This window comes from Rattus norvegicus, chromosome 11, assembly GCF_021556685.1.
Source record: "Rattus norvegicus strain SHRSP/BbbUtx chromosome 11, alternate assembly SHRSP_T2T, whole genome shotgun sequence".
NCBI lineage: Eukaryota > Metazoa > Chordata > Mammalia > Rodentia > Muridae > Rattus > Rattus norvegicus.
This window is the reverse complement of record NC_141544.1, coordinates 25290552-25310749: the sequence shown is the minus strand read 5'-3', so window position 1 is coordinate 25310749 and position 20198 is coordinate 25290552.

Here is a 20198-nt window from a genome sequence, read left to right as displayed (position 1 = left end):
CCTAAGGTTTTAACTTGCCAATCAAATTGAGGTAAGTCTTATGCTTCCTTCAGATCCATTGCATCATGAGTGCTACAGCATCTCACCCTATAATGTAAACACGCATAAGTGTGCATCAGGAAGCAGTGTAAACTTTAGGAGGGAGAACCAGAAGGGAGGAATTACATACTCAGGAAGGACAGAATACACACACAGACACACAGACATTCACACACACACACACACACACACACACACACACACACACGCACACAGGAATCATCAAAGAGGGTATAAAGCTAATTTCCAAGTTTTAACTTTGTCATGTTTTTCCTATCTCTTCGTTTATAAGACTGTAATGAACAGTAAAGCTATAAAACCCTAAAGGAAGTTCCAAGGCTTCGGAATGGTCATTGTCACTGCATCTTGGTTCCCTGACCTGCAGAGTTGGGGGATGGGGAGGGTGTTTGGGAGGCTATGCTATCCAAGCTGCATGGTGTTTTATTTGGGAATTCATTACAGCCTCCACTGTCCACTCTGTACCAAGCTAGCCTTGAACTTGTAGAGATCAGTCTTCCTCTGCCTCTCAAGTGCTGGGATTAAAGGCTTGGATCAACCACCCTCTGGTGCAATAAAGTGCAGTTAGAAAACACTGTTTTTACACATAATTTGAATTGGCACAATTCTTTGCAAACAGGCTCAATACGGGCCTTTCTGCCCCTCCCCAATCTCCCGATTTAACAGTATGTTGTCCGTGGGGATGAATTTGATTTATGAGTCTTTGGGACTATGTAAAGTTGCAAGCATCTAATATCTTACGATGTTCAGCACAATTAAGACAGAACAGTTGTAAGACTCAGAGTGAGTCTTAGCTACTGGGAACCCCCCTCGCAAGCGAGACCTGAGAATGGAATTTGATGCAAATGCATGAGGTTTATTTTCCGGTGTGTCGGGATTGGCCCTCCATCAGCCCTTCCTGGCGAGTGGCTAGAAGACAACCCTGAATGGCTACAACAAGCACTTTTTATACTTTTTTAGGAGTGCAGGTTTCATCAGCAAGGTTACAGTTCAAACTTACTGGCTAAGCACATTAACCCTTGAATCTGTTGGCTAGCGAGCCTGGGCAGATTATGACAGGCATTCAAACTCTATCTGGGACCAGAGAGTCAGGTGATTATCGGTACATTCTGTGGTTTTTCAAGAATGTTCCTGCTCCTCCGGAGAACTGTGGGTGGAAAATGGAACTTGGCCTGGCCTCGACCTGAGTCAGGTGGGTGTAAGGCTGTGGCGAAAGCCCCTAGGATCCCTCGAGGTCACCATACATATTCTTCAGTTGCATGCATTTTACTAAATCCCTGCAAATGCCACTCAGCACCTTCTAATGTCCCTTAATATTTTCCCTGGGACAGGTTTGCACCCTTCAAATGGTGAGATCAGTTATCTCCCTCCAAACCCTTCTGAGTTTCTCTCACCCCAATTGAGTGATTTATCATAGGAACATTTTCTGTTTCCTTATCTTTCTTGACCCACAGAGAAAAGTATTATCTCTTAAGGGTTGACAAAGAGTTGAAGCACTGTGGCATTTTAGTAAAGCACCCATCAAATATCCACGGACAGAACACAAAAACCCGACAAAATTAGTCATCCAAATAATAAATCGTCACCGTGCCAGCATTTGCAGACGGCAGCCCTGACCTCACACACGCACATACACACACACCTCGTCTTCGACTCGGACCCTTCTCTTATGGCTGCCAATCAAAGGAAGCCATCCTTGCCCAGAACTCAGATGACTCAGCAAACAGAGAACTGAGAATTTCATCAGAGAATGCCGGCAAAAAGAGAGATTAAAATGTAGCAAAAGTTAGCCTACAACTAACAGAAATGAGAGCCTCTGTAGCAGGTTGCCCAAGCGTTCCTCTTAGAATCTAGGAAACCGATCTAAGTGCCCCCTGCCTAGAGAGCCAATGTTGTTTTTCCTCCCCCTCTGTTTCCCTCAAAGTCACTTTCATCCTCCTTTATAAAACTTTCATGGAAAGCTATTGAATGACTTGAGGAACAAGTTCTCCAGCTATAAACAAATACACACAATGTGAATGCAAATTTCCTCTTCTCCGTGTGGGTCTTTGGGAGGCCATTGCCCCTAGGCGGTTCTGTCCTGCTGGGGTGGAGCCTGCCGTGTGGAGGTTTGATTTGCTTTGAAGTCTGACATGCCACCTTGAAAATGTTTTCCAGAGACGGTTGCGGGAGTCTCAGAATTAGTCATTAATACGGTTGGGACAAACTGAAGTGCATATGAGGAGCGTTAAACACACACTCCTTTGTTGTGGTTATTATGGTCATTTACATGGAAGACTCTTAACAGCAGGGGCCTATTGGGCTGGCTATCTTAATGATTCTTTTGAGGAACTGAGATGAGATTTAAAAGAAGCTAGATCTAAAACACAATCCTGAGGGTACAGTAAATTATGACCTTGACTTATTTTGCAACCTAAGGCCAGTGACAAAACCTCCCCGGCTCTGTGAGGGGGCTGTAAAATTTTAATGAGACGCTAGCCCACGGAAATTCTCAAAAATTAACTCTTGCCTAAATTTTGCCTGTTTTCTTTTCCCTGGAGTCAGGAATCAATGTAATGTCCAGTTCTCAACTCCTCCCGCTGAGTTACACACACACACACACACACACACACACACACACACACACACACACACCTCAAAAGTCCCAACCTGTTTTTCTTCATTGAAAAACTGCAATTATAAACGTTAACTATGAAGCAACAGTGCACGTGGAAATTAAGTGCCTTCTTCTATGCTGCAATTTTCCAGCCCTCTCCCCACTCCATCTCCTCCTTCCCTCCCTTTTTCCTACCATCCTTTCCTTCTTCCCTCTCCACTTGTCTTTATCTGTACCTCTCTTCCCTTCTCCCTGCCCCACCCCACCCCATCCCCACCCTTCCTCTTCCCTTTGTCTTTCTTTTGTGTTTGTGGGAATGTTGTACACACCTGAGAGCACGTAGGTGTGCTAGTGTGTGCATGAGCATGTGAGGACCACAAAGTTCACCTTCTACCTTGTTTGTTCTTTTGTAGTTTAATATTTTGTGTTTGTTTTGTTTTTGAGAGAGTGTCTTTCTCTGAATTGTCTAGTCAGGGTGGTCAGCTTCTCTGAGCATTCTCTCCCCTTCACCATACGTACAAGCAAGAGCTGCCACACCCACTCTTTCCTTGGTGATGGGTATTTGAAATCAAGTCCTAGCCATCTTCCCAGGCACTTCCATGGGTCTGATGGGAGCACACCTAACGATGCCTACAGATGCTGAACACCACCTGACAAGTTCCCTTAACCCGGTTGCTATCGAATGAATGATCTGCGCACTGACATTTCCGGGCATTTGCTATCCTGTCTTGTTGTGGACCCACTGGGTCGGAATCGGCAGTTGAGAATGCACCCAGGAAATTTGGGAACATATCGGTTCAGCAAACATTGCTTGGTGCTTATTTCATAGTTTTCGTATCTACATCTGCAGAACACAATGGAACTGTTCATTCATCCCACATATTATCAAACTTTCAAAATTATTGGGAGAAAAATAGCCAGAAATAAGCCATTTCAGTAACTCTGTCACTGTTCCTTTCTTGCTTTCCTCCTACACATTTTCCTGAGTTTTCCAAAAGATAAAGTGGAGTAGCAGCCTGCCTACCACAAGGGAAAGGAGATCCAGGACACATAACCCGCATTGCTAGAGGTGAATTCTACCCACCTATGTAGGACCGGGAAGAGTAGAAGGAGATCACCCTTGAGTGTGAATATCAGTCATGTCCAAGCCCTTTCAAAAGCAAAGCATTTTACCCCTTATGCAAATCAACCTCCAGATGCCAGAGTATTACACATCAGGCACTGCCATTGCCAAGCGTCAGTTTTCTATGACTCTAATGACTTCATCTTTCTAACATTATGTGTAACTTGTGTGTTCATTTTCGATATCCTAAGGGAAAAAACATAAACACAAATAGCATGAGTTAATATTCAGATATAACTGATATTTCTGTGGACGTAGGTATCATACATAAGAATAGTTAACCAAATCATACAACTTTGATGGGACCTTCTTCAAGTGCCTCACCATGGTTTTCATTTTGAATTAGGAATAAAAAACAAAATGTTAATTTTACATGCCTTGGCCTCTTTCAGCAGTGTTCAGCCTCATAGCCCAAACTGGCCTCGAATTCATGATCTTCCTGCCTCAGGCTCTCTCACATGGATTACAAGTGTTTGCCAGCATGCTGGCTTATGCTGCATTCTTTATTTTCCAAGCCTGAAATAATCAAGTGGAGTATTTAAGGGAAGAAAGAAAGAAAGAGAAAAAGAGAGAGAGAAAGAAAGAAAGGAAGGAAGGAAGGAAGAAAGAAAGAGAGAGAAAGAAAGAAAACTTAGAATGTACATTAGACCACTAAAGGGAAGAGTTTCAACCTTTTTTCATGAGCTTACAATCTATCATCCTTAACATAAAAGTGATTTTGGTTACTACTCAGTATCAAAATAACAGGACAATGAGTCAAAAAAGTTATCTATAACATTGGAGTGAAAGGTACTAAGTTAGGACTCATATCAACATATCACGGGCTAGGTATCCCACCCACCCTGCTTTCATTTTCTGGGTTTTCTCAGCTGGAAATCTGATTGGTACTTGCTGGTCTCCCTTCCTGGTTGCACAGGGTCGCCTTCATTTTGTCCTTAATTGGCCTTTCTCCTGCATTTGGATATGGCTAGCATCTCTTTCTTTTCTTATACAATGACCGTCTAGGATTCTGTTCCACCCTTATGAATTTATTTATCCATGAGTGTATCCTTAAAGATGATGTCAACAATTACATGAAGTGTTAGACTTTCAAGATAAGAATTGAGAGGTACAAAGTTTAGACCTAGAAAGTCTTCCAAAGGTTCGTGAGTTGAAAGCTTGGCCCCCAGAATGACTTTAAGGTAACGGAGCATGACTGAATCATGAGGACTCTGATCTTATCAGTGGATCAGTACTGGGGGGAGAGTTCATATTTGAGCAGTTAGACACTGCAGAAGCTAGAGCCTACTCTGAGAAGGTAGGTCATTGGAAGGAGCGGATGCAGTTTGGGAACTACATCCTTTTTGCATTCTCTGTCTCTGTTGTCTCTGTTTCTATATGTCTCTGTATGTGTGAGTGTATGTGTGTGTTTGTGTGTGTGTGTCTGTGTCTCTGTCTCTGTGTCTCTGTCTCTATGTTTCTGTGTCTGTGTCTGTCTCTGTCTCTGTGTCTCTGTGCCTCTGTGTCTGTCTCTGTCTCTGTCTCATCTCCCATGACACAGACAGGTTTCCTGTCACATTCTGCTCTTAAGAAGTATTGCACCATAGACTCCCACAACAGAACCAGAGCTAACTGACCAAGGATTACATTTTTGGATCTATGAATCATTATGTTTTTCTTAGGGACTTTTGTCACACTGGGTGAATTCAGAACATTTTAGTAATTGTGTATGTGTGTGTGTGTGTGTGTGTGTGTGTGTGTGTATGAAGACTGATTTTTTTTTTGCACTGTATTATACTCTTTTAGTTATGGTTGATTCATCCACCAGTGAAAAGAAAATGCCTGCAGAGGAAATATATTATAGTATTACACTATCTCAACATCTTCTTGCCACAAACCCAACAGTTATTTGAAGCCATATAAATTGATTGACAGGCCTTCCTGAATAATTCATTGTATAATCGTTAATGACTCTTCTTACAAGCTATCAGGGAAAAAAAAGGAAAGAAGAACAAAAGAAAAGAAGGAATGAGCTTAATTTAATGTAATTAAATAATATTTTTATATTCTTAAAAGTTTTAAATCACTTTTTTAGATTTTTCAACTAAGATAACCAAGAAAATTTCCCTTGAAAGTTTCTTTCAATCCCCAGGGCTAATGGTTTATACATCATGATTCCCAGATTGCCCCAGTGGCTGCAGCTTGCCAGGAATTCCACACAAATACAGCAAAGTTTAGGGAAAGGCATTGCATGCTCTGGTAAACGTCAATCCTTTTTGCAGAGAACTGGATGACCAAGCTAATCAGACTTTAGGCCATTAGGATGGCTATTCTAATGAGACTTCACTATATACCTCGCTTCATCCTCACCACAGCGCATACCTCTGTAATAACAGTGACCAGTAGATGCAGTCTTAGAAAGCAAGAAAGGTTGTGGTGGGCGGAGGAAATTGGGATTTTACCAAAAAAGCTGCTCTATCGTGTGCCTCAGAGGCCCAGCATCCACAAAGAAACACTGTGAACACGACAACTGCAAAGAGTTCATCTTTCAAATGTTTAGTGTAGAGCTCGAATCTAAGGCACCGTCCATGAAGTACTGTACCAAGAACACAGGTCCCTCCTTCATTCACACAACAATTGTATGCTGAATAATAACACTGAAGTCTCAGGACATCCTGAGATTCCTGTGGAATGTCTCAGGTCATTGTGTCCCCAGCAATGATCTGGAGCATGCAGCTCAAGAAAAGAACCTGGTGTAAGTTCCAGGAATGTTTGTTAGTTAGTTAGTTAGTTTGTTTGTTTGTTTGTTTGAATCTCTAAAGACTCACTCCAAAGGGTTGAGTCTTGCCTTAGAGGCCATGCAGGATTTGTTTTCTTTGCTGGAGTGGTCTTCTCCAATCCTCTGGGTGGACTGAGGCAGACAAGTGATGCCCTTTTGGGTTGTTGGGTCCCAGGGTTAGCTTTTGTACAGCTTGAACCCATGTGTGCCCAACCCTCTGTCCCTCTCTTCACCCCTATTGAAACTGTTGTGGCTCAGTAAATTAGTATCTACCACCTTGGAAAAGTAGATGACCTTATTGTGGGGTTTGATCCTATACATGGTGTCTTGTTGGTTTCTCAGTTGTGAGTGTAGATATTGTTCCACTAGAACAAAGTCTTTGAGGCTTCCTTTCTCATCCCCCCCCCACCCCTTCTCTCTCTCTCTCTCTCTCTCTCTCTCTCTAATGAATTCAAGCTGTCCAAAGAAGTGTTTTTGAAACCCTGTCAGGGGACAAGTGTTTTACAGTAAAGCACATTGAAAACAACCCTAAAACAAAGCTTTCAGGAGAACAAGGGAGCTATGAGCCAGTGGACAGTCCTCTCTTCAAAGTCTTCCCTTGGCCTTACCACTCAGGGAGATGGCTTTGTGTTCCAAGAAAACAGCATGCGTATCTGAAATTATAATGAAGCAATAAATATATGATGTTGTGGATAGGGAAGCAGAACATGAGTTTTTGCAATATGCAAACTGTATGAGACCTGTAGAGGAAAGAAATCATTTATTTGTATTGATTTTTTTCTTCCTTTAAAAAACAGAATAGCCCAGAGGGTGATATATTTGTTTCTGTAAATAATGCAACAAAATGAATTTAGTTTTCCTGGAGCTCAACAAATTGGGGAAAAACAAAATCACTGTCCTTTTATTTTTTTTAATAACTGCTAAATAATAAATATATGTAACAAATTCCTTCAAAACAGATATAGCAATGCTCAGACTTTTTTATTAGATTCTATCAATTAAATTCATATGTTACTGGAAGATGGCTTTACTTTAGTTTTACAATCTAGGCACTCTTACATATTATAAACACACTCACATAAGATATATATCAGTAGCACTACAGGAGATTATTATGCATATTGGATACTCAATGTTTGGTTCCCAAATGAGAAATATTAGGCAAAATCAAAAACATACTTTTAGAGCCTCAAAACCAAGGGGACTCTTGCTGGAGACATGTGTAATTATGTGCAGAATAAGAAGTGAACATGTTTTTTAGGACATCAGTCTTAAGCCTTCAACCAAAAAATGTGTTACAGATTGTTAAAAACTCTGTTCTTGGAGAGACAGTTCAGTGCTAAAGCACTTGTTGCACAGATGTAAAGACCTGGGTTCTATTCCAAGCACCCAAATACAAAGTTGGGTGTGGAGACAGCCACTCTGCAGAGCCCTGTGGCCAGCCAGCCTAGCAGAATCAGTGAGTCCCAGGTCCCCATGCCTCAAGAAATAAGGTAAAGGGGTCCAGAAAGACCATACCAGTCAGAAGTAAATCTCTCAATCTCTCTCTTTCTCTCTTTCTCTTTCTCTCTCTCTCTCTCTCTCTCTCTCTCTCTCTCTCTCTCTCTCTCACACACACACACACACATACCACACATGGGGGTGGCAGAGACAAATAAGAGAGACAGAGAGACACATAGAGACAATGGATCAAAAAAAGTGAAGAGAGTCAAAAGGAGAAGGGTAGGGGAGAGAGGAAGAGAGAGAATATCTTCCTCTAGAATAAAAATTCAGTGTGTGCAATGGCACATAAGTAACTGCATGAAAGAAATGACATTAATTCTAGGAACTGGTAAGATAGAGACGCACAGCACAAGGAGGAATGAGAAGATACAAATCATTACAGCAAGCAAAGGCGTGTTTGGCCTCCTGTTGCTGCCATAATGAATTACTACTAGCAAGGTCCTTAAAACAAAATTGAGTGGACCAGAAGACTTAAGTGGGTCTTAAGTCAGCCACATTGCATTTCTCCTGGAGATGCTAGAGGAGAATCTCCTCATTGCCTTTCTCAGTTTAGATACTGCTCATATTCTTGGCACATTGCCTTCTATCTTCAAAGCCATCAATGGCTCAAGGGTTATAAGAGAAAAAAGTAAAAGGTACATTACTACCTCCTTGTTGGGAGGACTCTCAAAGATCCTAATACGGAACTCGTATTTCTAGAGAAAGGGAAAGGGGCCTGAGGGATGGAGTTACGCCTATCTTCCCCATGTGTTTTGTTTTCTGTTCTTCCCAGAGAAACATCATCATCCTGGAAGGTCTGGCCCATAACAGGTATGCAGTAGGTGTTTGAGAACGAGTGACAGTTTAAAGGCCAACCTTCCTCTGTGGATCATAGAAGGCTGGAATGTGACCAGATATCCCCATGGCAGTCCGAGGACAGTGAGGATGGGTTATCTTAGCCTCATGGGCTGCTATAACAAAACAACACTCAGGAGAACTCACAACTCCTGACGTTTTAAAAACAAAGTTAAAAAGCAAATGTCATGTCTGGTAAGGGACTTTTTTCTGCCACTTAGGGTCTTCTGGCTTCTTCCACATTTGGAGAGAACTAGGTAAAGGAGCCTTTGTGTACAGGTCTCTCAGTCCTTTCTCAGAAGGAGCTAAGCTGAACTCCCCACCTAGGATCAAACCACTTCATAAAGCCCTTGCTTCACCATGCAATTATGCTGGAGGTTAAGATTTCAAGGTACGGGGGTTGGGGATTTAGCTCAGTGGTAGAGCGCTTGCCTAGGAAGCGCAAAGCCCTGGGTTCGGTCCCCAGCTCCGAAAAAAAGAACCAAAAAAGAAAAGAAAAAGAAAAAGAAAAGATTTCAAGGTACGAAATGAGACCAATACAACATTCAGACCATAGCCCCAAAGAGCAAGAGATGGTACAAAGAGCTCACTCAAGAGGAAAATAACTTTGTTTGATCTTTTGAGAATTGTCTTCCAAATTTGTAACCTACTGAAGTGGTAGTTTTTCTGGTTTGAGGTGTTTGGGAAGTAGTTAAGTCATTGATGCATTTAGTGATTATCTCATTCAGGATTGGCTAGAGAAATAAATCCAACTGAATGATTATATGTCAAAAAGGGTCCTTGTTAGCTTGGCTTATATGATATGGGCTGAGTAGACCAACAAAGGTTGTCTTCATACTGGAAAAGCTGAGACTGTAATAGTTGCTTAGTCCATGAAGCTGGATGCCTCAATAGTCCTGAGCAAGGGCTGGGACAATACAGGGGTTGTAGAGAGCCACAGCGCTTCAACCTCATTTTGAAACTAAAGAAGCAGGCTTCTGGTACCAGGGAAAGAATGTGGCAGCAGCCACACAAGCAACAGGGTAGACATATCCGCCGACAGGGCATAAGAACTTGCCGCAGGGTGAATGAATTTGCCAATGAGTCACAAAGAAGCTAAGTTGGTCCTCAGACGTACTTTCCAGTCTGTCACCAGAAGGTGCTGACCACACAAAGAGTGAGCCTTCACACTTCAAATAAATGAGTCCAGAACATTCCTTACAAGATTACACAGTGGCTTTTCAATCCAAATCCAGTCCAGCCAACAGCCATGACTCACTGTTACAGTACTTTTATGAAAGAGGCCTGGGAAAGTGTCTTCACACTTTGCCACGGAAGGCACACGGAAGGTGCCTTCTATGAGGAATGAGCGTTCCCCAAATGCCAAATCTTATGGCACCTTGATATTGTCCTTGCCAGCCTCTGGAGCTGAAAAACAATAAAACCTTGATGTTTAAGGTTCATGTGGTTCGTAAGAAGGCTCATAAATGGTTTATAAGAACAGTCTGAGGTTCAAATGCTAGAACTAAGCTTGTCTGAAGACAGCTCTTTGCTCCACAACCAGATCAAATGAAGCAGTAAGTTCCTTTCCATTTCTCTTTGGCCTATCCTTCTTTTACATCCCATAGCAGGAAAAGTGCTCTTAATACAGGGACTATCTCTCCATCAATTCTCTTCCTCCTTTCCAAAATTTGCTACAGCTCATTGTTTCATTGTATCAAGAATATCTACATCTTGTTACTTAAAAATGAATCCAGATTTTTAGAGCCTCTTAAAACACATTGAAAATTGAATCAACATCAAATGTAAGATAAGAGAAAGGTAGAAGTCTACGCCATGTCCCTTCACCCTCATAGACTTGGTTAAGTGCCCTGAACATGTAGGAATGCATTCATTTGCATGGCTGCTACTGTAATATATAACAGTGATTTAAAGTGAGACAGGGAGAAACCTGGATAGATTCCAAGTTCACGTTTTAGAAAGGGGATTGCTTGGAATTAAATCTCCAAGCCTAAGTATATCTTAGACTTCAATTATGCTTCTTCATGAAAGGCCCGTGAACGTCCCTCAGACCTAATCAGTCCTACTGTGGCAATGCAAAAAAAGGGAAAAAATGCAAAAATAAAACAGAAAACTGCGAGATGATATGTTTTTCTTGATAAGAGTATCGAGTGAAGTGTATGCTTTCTAAACTCCCCTGTAAACATGTCAGCACCTCTCCTGCAAGTCTCCTTTCTTTAATCCCCAAGCACCAAGGTCGATAAAACATTTGGAAGAAATGAATATGCTGTACATGTCCAAAGATATACTGTGTGCATCTGAACAAAAGACTTGTAGTGCGCCATTTTATTGAACTCTTATTTCATTTCAAGAGCGGAGAGGAAAAGGGGACCACTGCAGATCCATCAACTCCGCGGGCTTTAATATTTACTTTAGTCATAAAGAGCCGGTGACACGATGAGGGTTCACTACCGTAGGAGCAACTCAGGTTGTCAGTTCTAGAAAATGAAATTTTTATTTATGGAAGTTGTAAGCTCTAGAAATGATATGTATGATTTTTCTGCTCCTGCTGATTTATAGGTTTAATGAATTAGTCGTCACCAAGTTGCAGCTTCCTGCTTTTTTTTCTCTTTAGAAACCAAGATTTTTTAAATGTCTGGGTGGAGAGGTTTTGGGTTTTTTTGTTTGATTTTTTTTTTGTTGTTGTTTTGTTTTTTTTGTTTTTGTTTGTTTTTTGTTTTTGTTTTGTTTTTCTTTAGGAGAATAGGAAAAAAAACTGATTTAAATTCTTAAACTTTCTTGAGGAAAAAAATCTATTGGGTTTATGGATTTTCCTGGAAGTACTGCTGAGATGCTGTGGTGCTTTGCTTTTAGCAATAAGTCCTTTTCACACATGCCACGCAAATGCATCTATTTTTGTAAAAATAACAAACTTGCATCCAGGGTAGGAGTCCAATGAATTCAGAGCAGTGTTCCTGGGCTACATGCATTCCTTGACTCTGTGGCTTTAAACGAGACAATTTGGACTTTAAATTATCGCACATCTTGTTTAAATAAGGACGAGAAACAATGTGCTGCTTTCTTCCTTTGAAGTTGTTCTTATGAATGAATTCTGGTTTAGCATTTTATTTGTACAAAACTAACATCTAAAGCCACTTTATTGACAAAAACACATGGAAGGAATCCTGAGAGAAGTGTGCTCATTCTTTTTCAAGCTGTTAATTTAACAAAGGCAGCCTTGGGTTTCCTTACGCAGCATCTCTCAGTGACTAAATTTGTGACTAACATGTTCCTTTTTCTGTTAACTTCTTACCAGGGAAGTAGGGTAAGGAGCTCTGATGTGCTAGATCATGTTAGAAATGTTGGAAATCAAGCTCTTTGAAGGTGAAGCAGTTTTTTTTCCCCCAATGAGTTTATTGATCAGGGAAGGATGTAAACATTAACTGGATAAGAAAACAAAACAGCACACATGGTAATGCATATCCTAAAGGAAATCACCCTGGAAATGGAGCAGAGGAAAGCTGTTTAAGGGATGGGACAGCATCAACTTAGATGAGCTTGTAAGAGAACATTCTCTCAGGGAAGCAGATGTGGTGGTTTATTCATAAGGAACGTGTGTGTGTGTGTGTGTGTGTGTGTGTGTGTGTGTGTGTGTGTGTGTGTGTGATGATGGAAAAACTCCTTACTGGAGGGCACATAATGTAAAGCTTCTGAAATGAGGCAAAGGTTGAGAAACCGTCAAGCTGCAAGACAAGTTCTGAAAGTGTTCAGTGAGGAAGAGAGAGGTGATGAAAGAAAAATTGAAAGGATAAACTGCAGACAGAAAGAATTCAGCCCTGTGAGTAATGCTAATGCATTTGGGTTTTGTTCCAAGAGGAGGTAAAATAAAGTAATAACCTATAAAAATACAAGTGAAAGCAAAACAATGTCAAGTTAGAAGGATGCTACCAGCCTCATGATTTGTAAGTCATTTTGAGAATTTCACAATAGAACATACTTAAGACAATTGAATTGTACACGTGTGATGATTAAGGTTTGTTCTGATTTCCTTCTGTTACCATGCAAAACAAGGTGTTTTAAAGCTGCTTAGAGAAAGAAAGGGTTAATTTTATGTTAGAGGTTAAAGTCTGTCATTGAGAGAAACCATGGCACGGACATATAAAGAAACCATGAAGGGTTGTTGTTTGCTGACTTGTTTGCTCATACTTAGGTAATATCATATGCAGGACAGAACTATCTATCTGTGTAGGGATTGGTGTTGCCCTCAGTGGGCATCAATTAACAGTCAGGACAACCTACCATAGGCATACTCATAGGCCATTTTGGTCTGAGTGAGCCCTCAACTGACACTGCTCTCTCAGAGTGTGTCAAGTTGGCAGGTAAAATTAACCGAGACAGGATTGTATATAATTGCACACAATTTAATTACACATAATATTAATTACACATGAACTTGCTTTTATTCAGAAATTCTACCTAAACACAGAAAATGCTGGATCTTAAAGAAAAAGAGATGCTTCATTTTTCATTGAGAGAGACTATGGGAAGAATAACTAGAAACAGGGTGTGGTGGTTTGAATATGCGTGGCCAACAGAGAGTAGTGACACTATTAGGAGGCAGGTCCTTGTTGGGGTAGGTGTGGCCTTGTTGGAGTAAGTGAGTCACAGCAGGGATCAGCTCTGAGACTCCTCTTGGCTGCCTTCAAGATCAAGATGTACAACTCTCAGCTCCTTCTGCAGAACCATGTCTGCCTGCATACGGCCATGTTTCCTGCCTGATGATAAATGGACCTAAACTGCTGAACCTATGAGCCAGCTCCAATTAAATGCTATCCTTTATAAAAGTTGCCTTGGTCATGGTGTCTTCTCACAGCAGCAGAATCCCTAAGTAAGACATAGGGCGAATTGCCATTACAATAATGAAGATATTGTATTGCTTTGGGTTGGGATGGTGACAATAGAAATGCACAGAGGTAGATTGTGTTTTGAAGACAAATAATCAAAATAATCAATGGTAAGGAATGATAAGGGAAAGGAAGGGATCAAAGTTAAACTCCATTCAAAAAATCATTGTCACAAAGGATAAAAAATGATGCAGGATGAGGGTTCATTCATAGATCAAAGCAGAGTAAAGAGACTCGACAAGAAGAAGCAAGCTTAATTGGATCCTAGATCAAAAGGAAGTGGGATTTCCAGCCAGGCCAAGAATTTGGCGGACCCTTTGCATTAAAAGCTTTATATAAAACTTGATTCACTTGTCATAACATCTATTTCAGGGATCTGAGAATGAGCCCAAAACAAACAATTAATTCAGATAATCAGCTTCTGAAAAATCCTTTCTTAAGAGAAAAATGTCCTAGTCTTTGACTTTCCGGCCTGTTGTACTACTGTCTCCCCATCCCAGGTGATGCTGTGGTACTGTCATGGTTGGGCTGTTTCTCAAAACTAGACAGGCCTGAATTCATTTGAATTAGAGAGAAAATGTCACTACCCAGATTTTGTCTGTAAAAGGAAAACGTTCTAGAAAAAAATATGGGTTAAAACTAAACAAAACAGCCACACAAACTAGAGGTTTAGGACTTGGTTAGGGTCAATGGGATACTAGTACTCAGTAACTTAAGGAGGCAGTCCAAAATATGAAAGCATTTGTCTTAGTTAGGGTTTTACTGCTATGAACAGATACCACGAACAAGGAAACTCTTATGAGGACAACATTTAATTGGGAATGCCTTATAGGTTCAGAGGTTCAGTCCATTATCATCAAGGCAGAAGCATGTCAGTATTCAGATAGGCATGGTGCAGAAGGAGCTGAGAGTTCTACATCTTCATCTGAAGACTGCTAAGAGAAGACTGACTTCCAGGCAGATAGACCTAGGGTGTTAAAGGCTATGCCCACAGTGACACAGCTACTCCAACAAGGCCACACTTCCTAAGAGTGCCACTCCCTGGGCCATGCATATACAAATGATCACAGCACTGTGAAACAGCTACATGCTATTCTGACTGGCAATTCTACTGTATATGGGCAAAGGAGACCTGTAAGGCTTGGCTCTTCACCCAGTGCTGGTTGACTCAGAGTCCACTTGGGTGTACATAAAAGGTATAAAGAAGCAGAGAAATAACTTCTGCCTCAGATACAAGGTTTCATTCTCAGAAGGTGTCTGTTCACTGTTTGAGATGCGTCTGTGATGGGGCATTTAACTACTAAGTCTCACGTACACTGAGTGGTTCCCCTAAGAGTCTAGGCTGGAAAACTAAAGTGAAGGATGTGGCTATCACTAAGCAGATGTATTGGTGTGCGCCGACCGGAGGAGGGTATGACCTGTAGGTTCACTCATGGCAACTTCATCCAACAGTAAGGGAAATACAATTTGACTGACATCCTGAAAAACAGTAGAACCAGAATCTAGATCCATCGGGATATAGTCAACACAATGTCACGTTTAAGCCAGGTTTTGTAGAACACACCTGTAATTACAGTATTGGGACACTAACATAGTGGGGATTATATTTCCAGGGTGGTATGGCCTGCATAATAATTTCCAGGCCAGGTGAGCTAAATAGCAGCCCCCTAAAAACAAAATCCATTTTTTTCCAACAAAATTCACAAAACCTGCCAAGAAACAGGGGAGATAATCAGTAAAACAACTGAGTAGGCCAAGGTTTAGATTTAGTGGACAGGGCTTCCAAGAAGTAAGTAAAAAAGAACAATGGGAGGAAACAGCAATTACGAATTAGGAGAAAATATAATAAATATGATTTACCAGGTATAGGATCCCAACTGAAAGAGAAGAAATCAAATAACAGCAGCAAATAAAAACTCTGAATGGGCCAGTTTAGCCTACATAGAGACGCGCAGACAGCCATGGCTACACGGACATTGCCTCCAAGCAAACAACGCCAAACAAAAAACAAAAGAGAGAAAGAAGTAAGGAATATAAAGAGAAAGTAGAAATATTAATACTCTTGACTTTATCATACTAATCTATGAATGTTTCTATAGATTTGAAATTTCCCAAACTTAAAAATCAGAAGACATGGGCCGATCGCATGGCTCATGGGGAAAGGTCCTTCCTACACACGCTTAAGAAACCCGAGTTCCACCCCAGAACTCACAGACGGTGGAAGGAGACAGCATATTTCAAAAAGTCCCCTTGCCTCACAGAATCACAGCACTATGTGCTCATATATGCAGATCATACACAAACACACACACAATATTAATTATATTTTTAAACAGCAGAGGAACCCTTCCAAAGTTGGTTGACTAGTACTTACAAGGACGGAAGAAGCCGACTGGTAGACCTGACTGTGTGGAATCCCTTCAAAGGCTCAGGGACAAGCGAGACAGGAAGGATCTCAAATCCTTCAAGGTTAAGCTTTGAGTCTTTGGAGAATGCTTCACCAGAGGGTACTGTTAAACAGAGTGGGCGCAGCAAACTGTGCCAAGAGCCACTGACTGCATGAGACAAGACAGATGAGCGTCTGCTGCCTCTGACAACCGAAGATTGTTACTGACATTAATTGGAGCCATCTCTGTGAAATGACAGGAGGCAGAAAGGGGGACGTTTGAGTGAGTGAGCAGAAGGGAGACTGTGGGCTACCACAACCTCCCAGAGCACAGCACTCGAGAACCTGCACAGTGGGTGAGAGTAGAAGGAAGGTTTGAAGAAAGGAGATACCCAAAAATCAATGAGTTTATGTATGTTGGCTTTGAATACGGTATACTAAACGGTGGGAAAATAGACAAAGGGATCAAGTAAGTGGAAAGGGGAAAAGAGAAAGAAAAGCCAAGGGCAATGGCTACCCAGCAGGAGGAGGAGATGACTTGAATCCAACAGTAGCCAATCCCCCGGGTCTTCTAGGGAGGAGTCCTTCTTCATCCTACACTTTAAATAATTGCTAAAGAAAGTCTCAAGGAGAATGAATAAAAATATGCAGCTGCTGGGGGCGGGGGGTAGGAGGAACCTCTAAAGAGTTCCAGAGACCTGGGATGTGATAGGCTCCCAGGACTCAATGGGGAGGACCTTGACCAAAACACCCAACACTGGGGAGAGGGAGCCTGAAGAGACCACCTCCAGCAGATAGACATGGCTCCCGATGGAGGGATGGGGCCACCCACCCATCTTCAATACTTTTAATCCTCCATTGTTCCTGTTTAAAGGAAATACGGGCACGAAAAATGGAGCAGATACAGCAGGATAGGCCATCCAGTGATTGGCCCAACCTGGGATCCATCCCATGCACAGGCACCAAACTCTGACGCTATTACTGATGCCGTTTTAGGCTTGCAGTCAGGAGCTTACCATTGGCTGTCCTCTGAGAGGCAATACCAGCTGCTGACGGATGCAGATATTTACAGCCAATCATTGGACTTAGGCCGTGGACCGCTATGGAAGAGTTAGGGGGAAGGTTGAAGGAACTGAAGGGGATTGCAACCCCACAGGAAGAGCAACAGTATCAACTAGCCTAGAGCCCTCAGAGTTCCCAGGGACTAAGCCACTAACTAAAGAGCATACATGGGCTTGTCCGTGGCCCCTGGAACATATGTAGCAGAGGACTGACTGCCTTGTCTGGCCCCAGTGGGAGAGGATGAACCTAATCCCATAGAGACTTGATGCCCCAAGGAAGGGGAATACTGGGGGAGGGAGGTGCGTGAGGGGGGTGGATGAGCACCCTCTCAGAGGCAAAGGGAAGAGGGATGGAGTGAAGGACTCTGGGAGTCGGGATAAGGGAAGGAGGACAACATTTGGAATGTAAATAAAATAATTTAACAATTTTTTTACAGTCTCCATCTGGTTTAGTAGAGTACCTTCCAGCATCTCCTGGAAGACAAGGATTTGTGGGAAATAAAATTGCCTTCATTGTGTTTGCCTTTCCCTGTGTTAGACTTCACAGGTGTGGGATTGTCACACTTTCACATATTTACTGCCCAAGTCAGGCACCCTGGCATTCGTTACTGCAATTTACACACACACACACACACACACACACACACACACACACACATACACACACAAGGGGGGAGGGAGGGAGGGATAGAGAGGGCGAGAAGGTGAGAGGGAGAGGGAGAGGGAAAGGAAGAGGAAGGAGGCTCTACAAAAACTGAAGTTGTTTGCCATAGACTACCCAATAGTTTTCATGGATAACATAGTCAGACATCCTAAACTGGCCCAGCTCATTATAAATTTCTTTCCTCGGCAGCATACTTCAGAGCAACAGTACTGTCTTCAGGAGGGAAGGGTTCCTTTGGTCATTTCTCTTCTGCTTCTAACCGATTTGTTTTGCTGTTTAACTACGTGAAAAACACTTTCTGCTATAATCAAGTTCTCAAGTTCCTCGTAAAGGAGAATTCAGCAGCCTTCTACAAAACTGGCATTCTCTCCATTCTGTCAATAGCTGGCATGCAGTCCCACTCCCATGCGGCATGATTAATGCCAAGTGCGTTTGTTCCTGGTAAACCTTGACAGTTTTCTCTGGGAGAGCAACTTTTGTCGAGTAGCCAAAATCGTCTGTGTAAAAACACAGGTGTGTGTTAACAGCTATTATTGTAAATTGGAACACCTGTGAAGAAGTCTGGTTTCCAGCTTTGGCTTCAAATCCAGATGCGATTTGCTGCCTTGCCCCACCCACTAACTCGGGCCAGTAAACACCGCTTGAAGGGGTAAGCCAATCTTCTCAGCTGCTTTGAAGATCCCTCCAATTTAGCTTTTAGAGAAGAACTTCCAGAACCTGAGAAAATATTTTTTTGAAGATTTGATCAAGAAAGCATGGGGGTCTAAGAGTATGCGGTGATTTTCCTTCTCCCTTCCTAGTGTCAGAGCTCATAACTTACATTGTTCTTGTTTGATTCCTACTCTGTTTAAAAGCACAGCAATGCACATATTTATAGCCATAGAATCATGAGATAATTAATGCAAGATTGATTTACATAATTCCATGAAGTATAAAGCACATTAAATTTAAATTTTTCCCTAAAATGTTTGAATATAATGTCAACAAAAGAAATATTCTTTTTTAAATATTCTATTTTATTTTATGATGATCTATTAGTGTTTTGCCTGCATGTATGTATGCATGAGGGCTTCAGATTCCCTGGAACTGGAGTTAGAGACAGTTGTGAACTGCCATGTAGATGCTGGGAATTGAACTTGGATCCTCTGGAAAATCAACCAAAGTTTTTAACCCTTGAGCCATCTCTCCAGCCCTGAAAGAAATATTCTTCAGTGAAAATACTCTTAGTATAAAACAAAAATAATCAAGTTTTTTGTATAAATATTATTAGGTATTGGTCTGTATGTCTACTTAATAGAAACATTTAGTAAACTAGTTAGAAATGTCTATTTTGTTAGTGGGTTTATATTTTTTTCTATTTTTTTGCATTTATGTGGGGGGGGGCAGCATTCATGTAGAGATAAGAGGCCAACTTGTAAAAGTCCTTTCTCTCCTTCAACCACTGGGTTTTTGGAAATCAGATTTGATTCAGATCATCGGGCACTGAACATATACTTTGTTCATATACTGAGCATATAGTTACACCAGTCAACGAAAGATAAAGGTGGTGTGAAATTTTCTCTAACTTTACAGGCAAAACCCCAAGACTTTTAAATATTTCCAAGCATTCTTTTATGTTCTTACTGTATGTTTTGATGACATAGATGAAAAGCTTTGTGAGCTAAAATTTGAAATGATTTCCAAAGACCATCTAAAAGAGAAGTGTCAGATTCAGGGCAGTAGGAGTTGAAAAACTCAGTTAAAGACTAATGGGACCAATGATATCCAACACGAGGATGATTTGCCAGCCAATAGAGAAAGGCCTGGACCCTCAGAGATCGCTGAGACAAGCTGAGAGATGCCAAGGGTGATGGTGCACCAACAGACATCATCTGTCATCATGCAAAGCCATTGAGAAACACAGCCCAGAAGCCCATTAGCCACAAGCATCAAGCCACAGCATGATAACTGAAACCTTGCCTTGCCATAGCCTGCAGCATAGACTGCTGACCACAGAAAACATGCCCTGGGTATTCAGGCCATGGCCAGAGAAGAAAATGTCCTGGACGCATTTGTTTCCGTTTCCTTATGAAGAGGTAACAACAAAGCATCCTTCGTGTATAGAGCAGAGATCCAGCATTTACCACAGTCAACAGCCCGATGTCTCCATCTGACACGTCCCAGCCTGGAGAACTCCGAGCAATAAATCACTCCTGCTTACAAATTATCCAGCCTGAGGTGTTTTTTCTCAGCAGCCTGAATGGATGAAAGCAGTTGTGTGTAGGATACTGTGGATTTGTTTCCGCCATGTTTATTGACTGAAGTGTGCTGCGTGTGTGTGTTCGGAAGCTGGA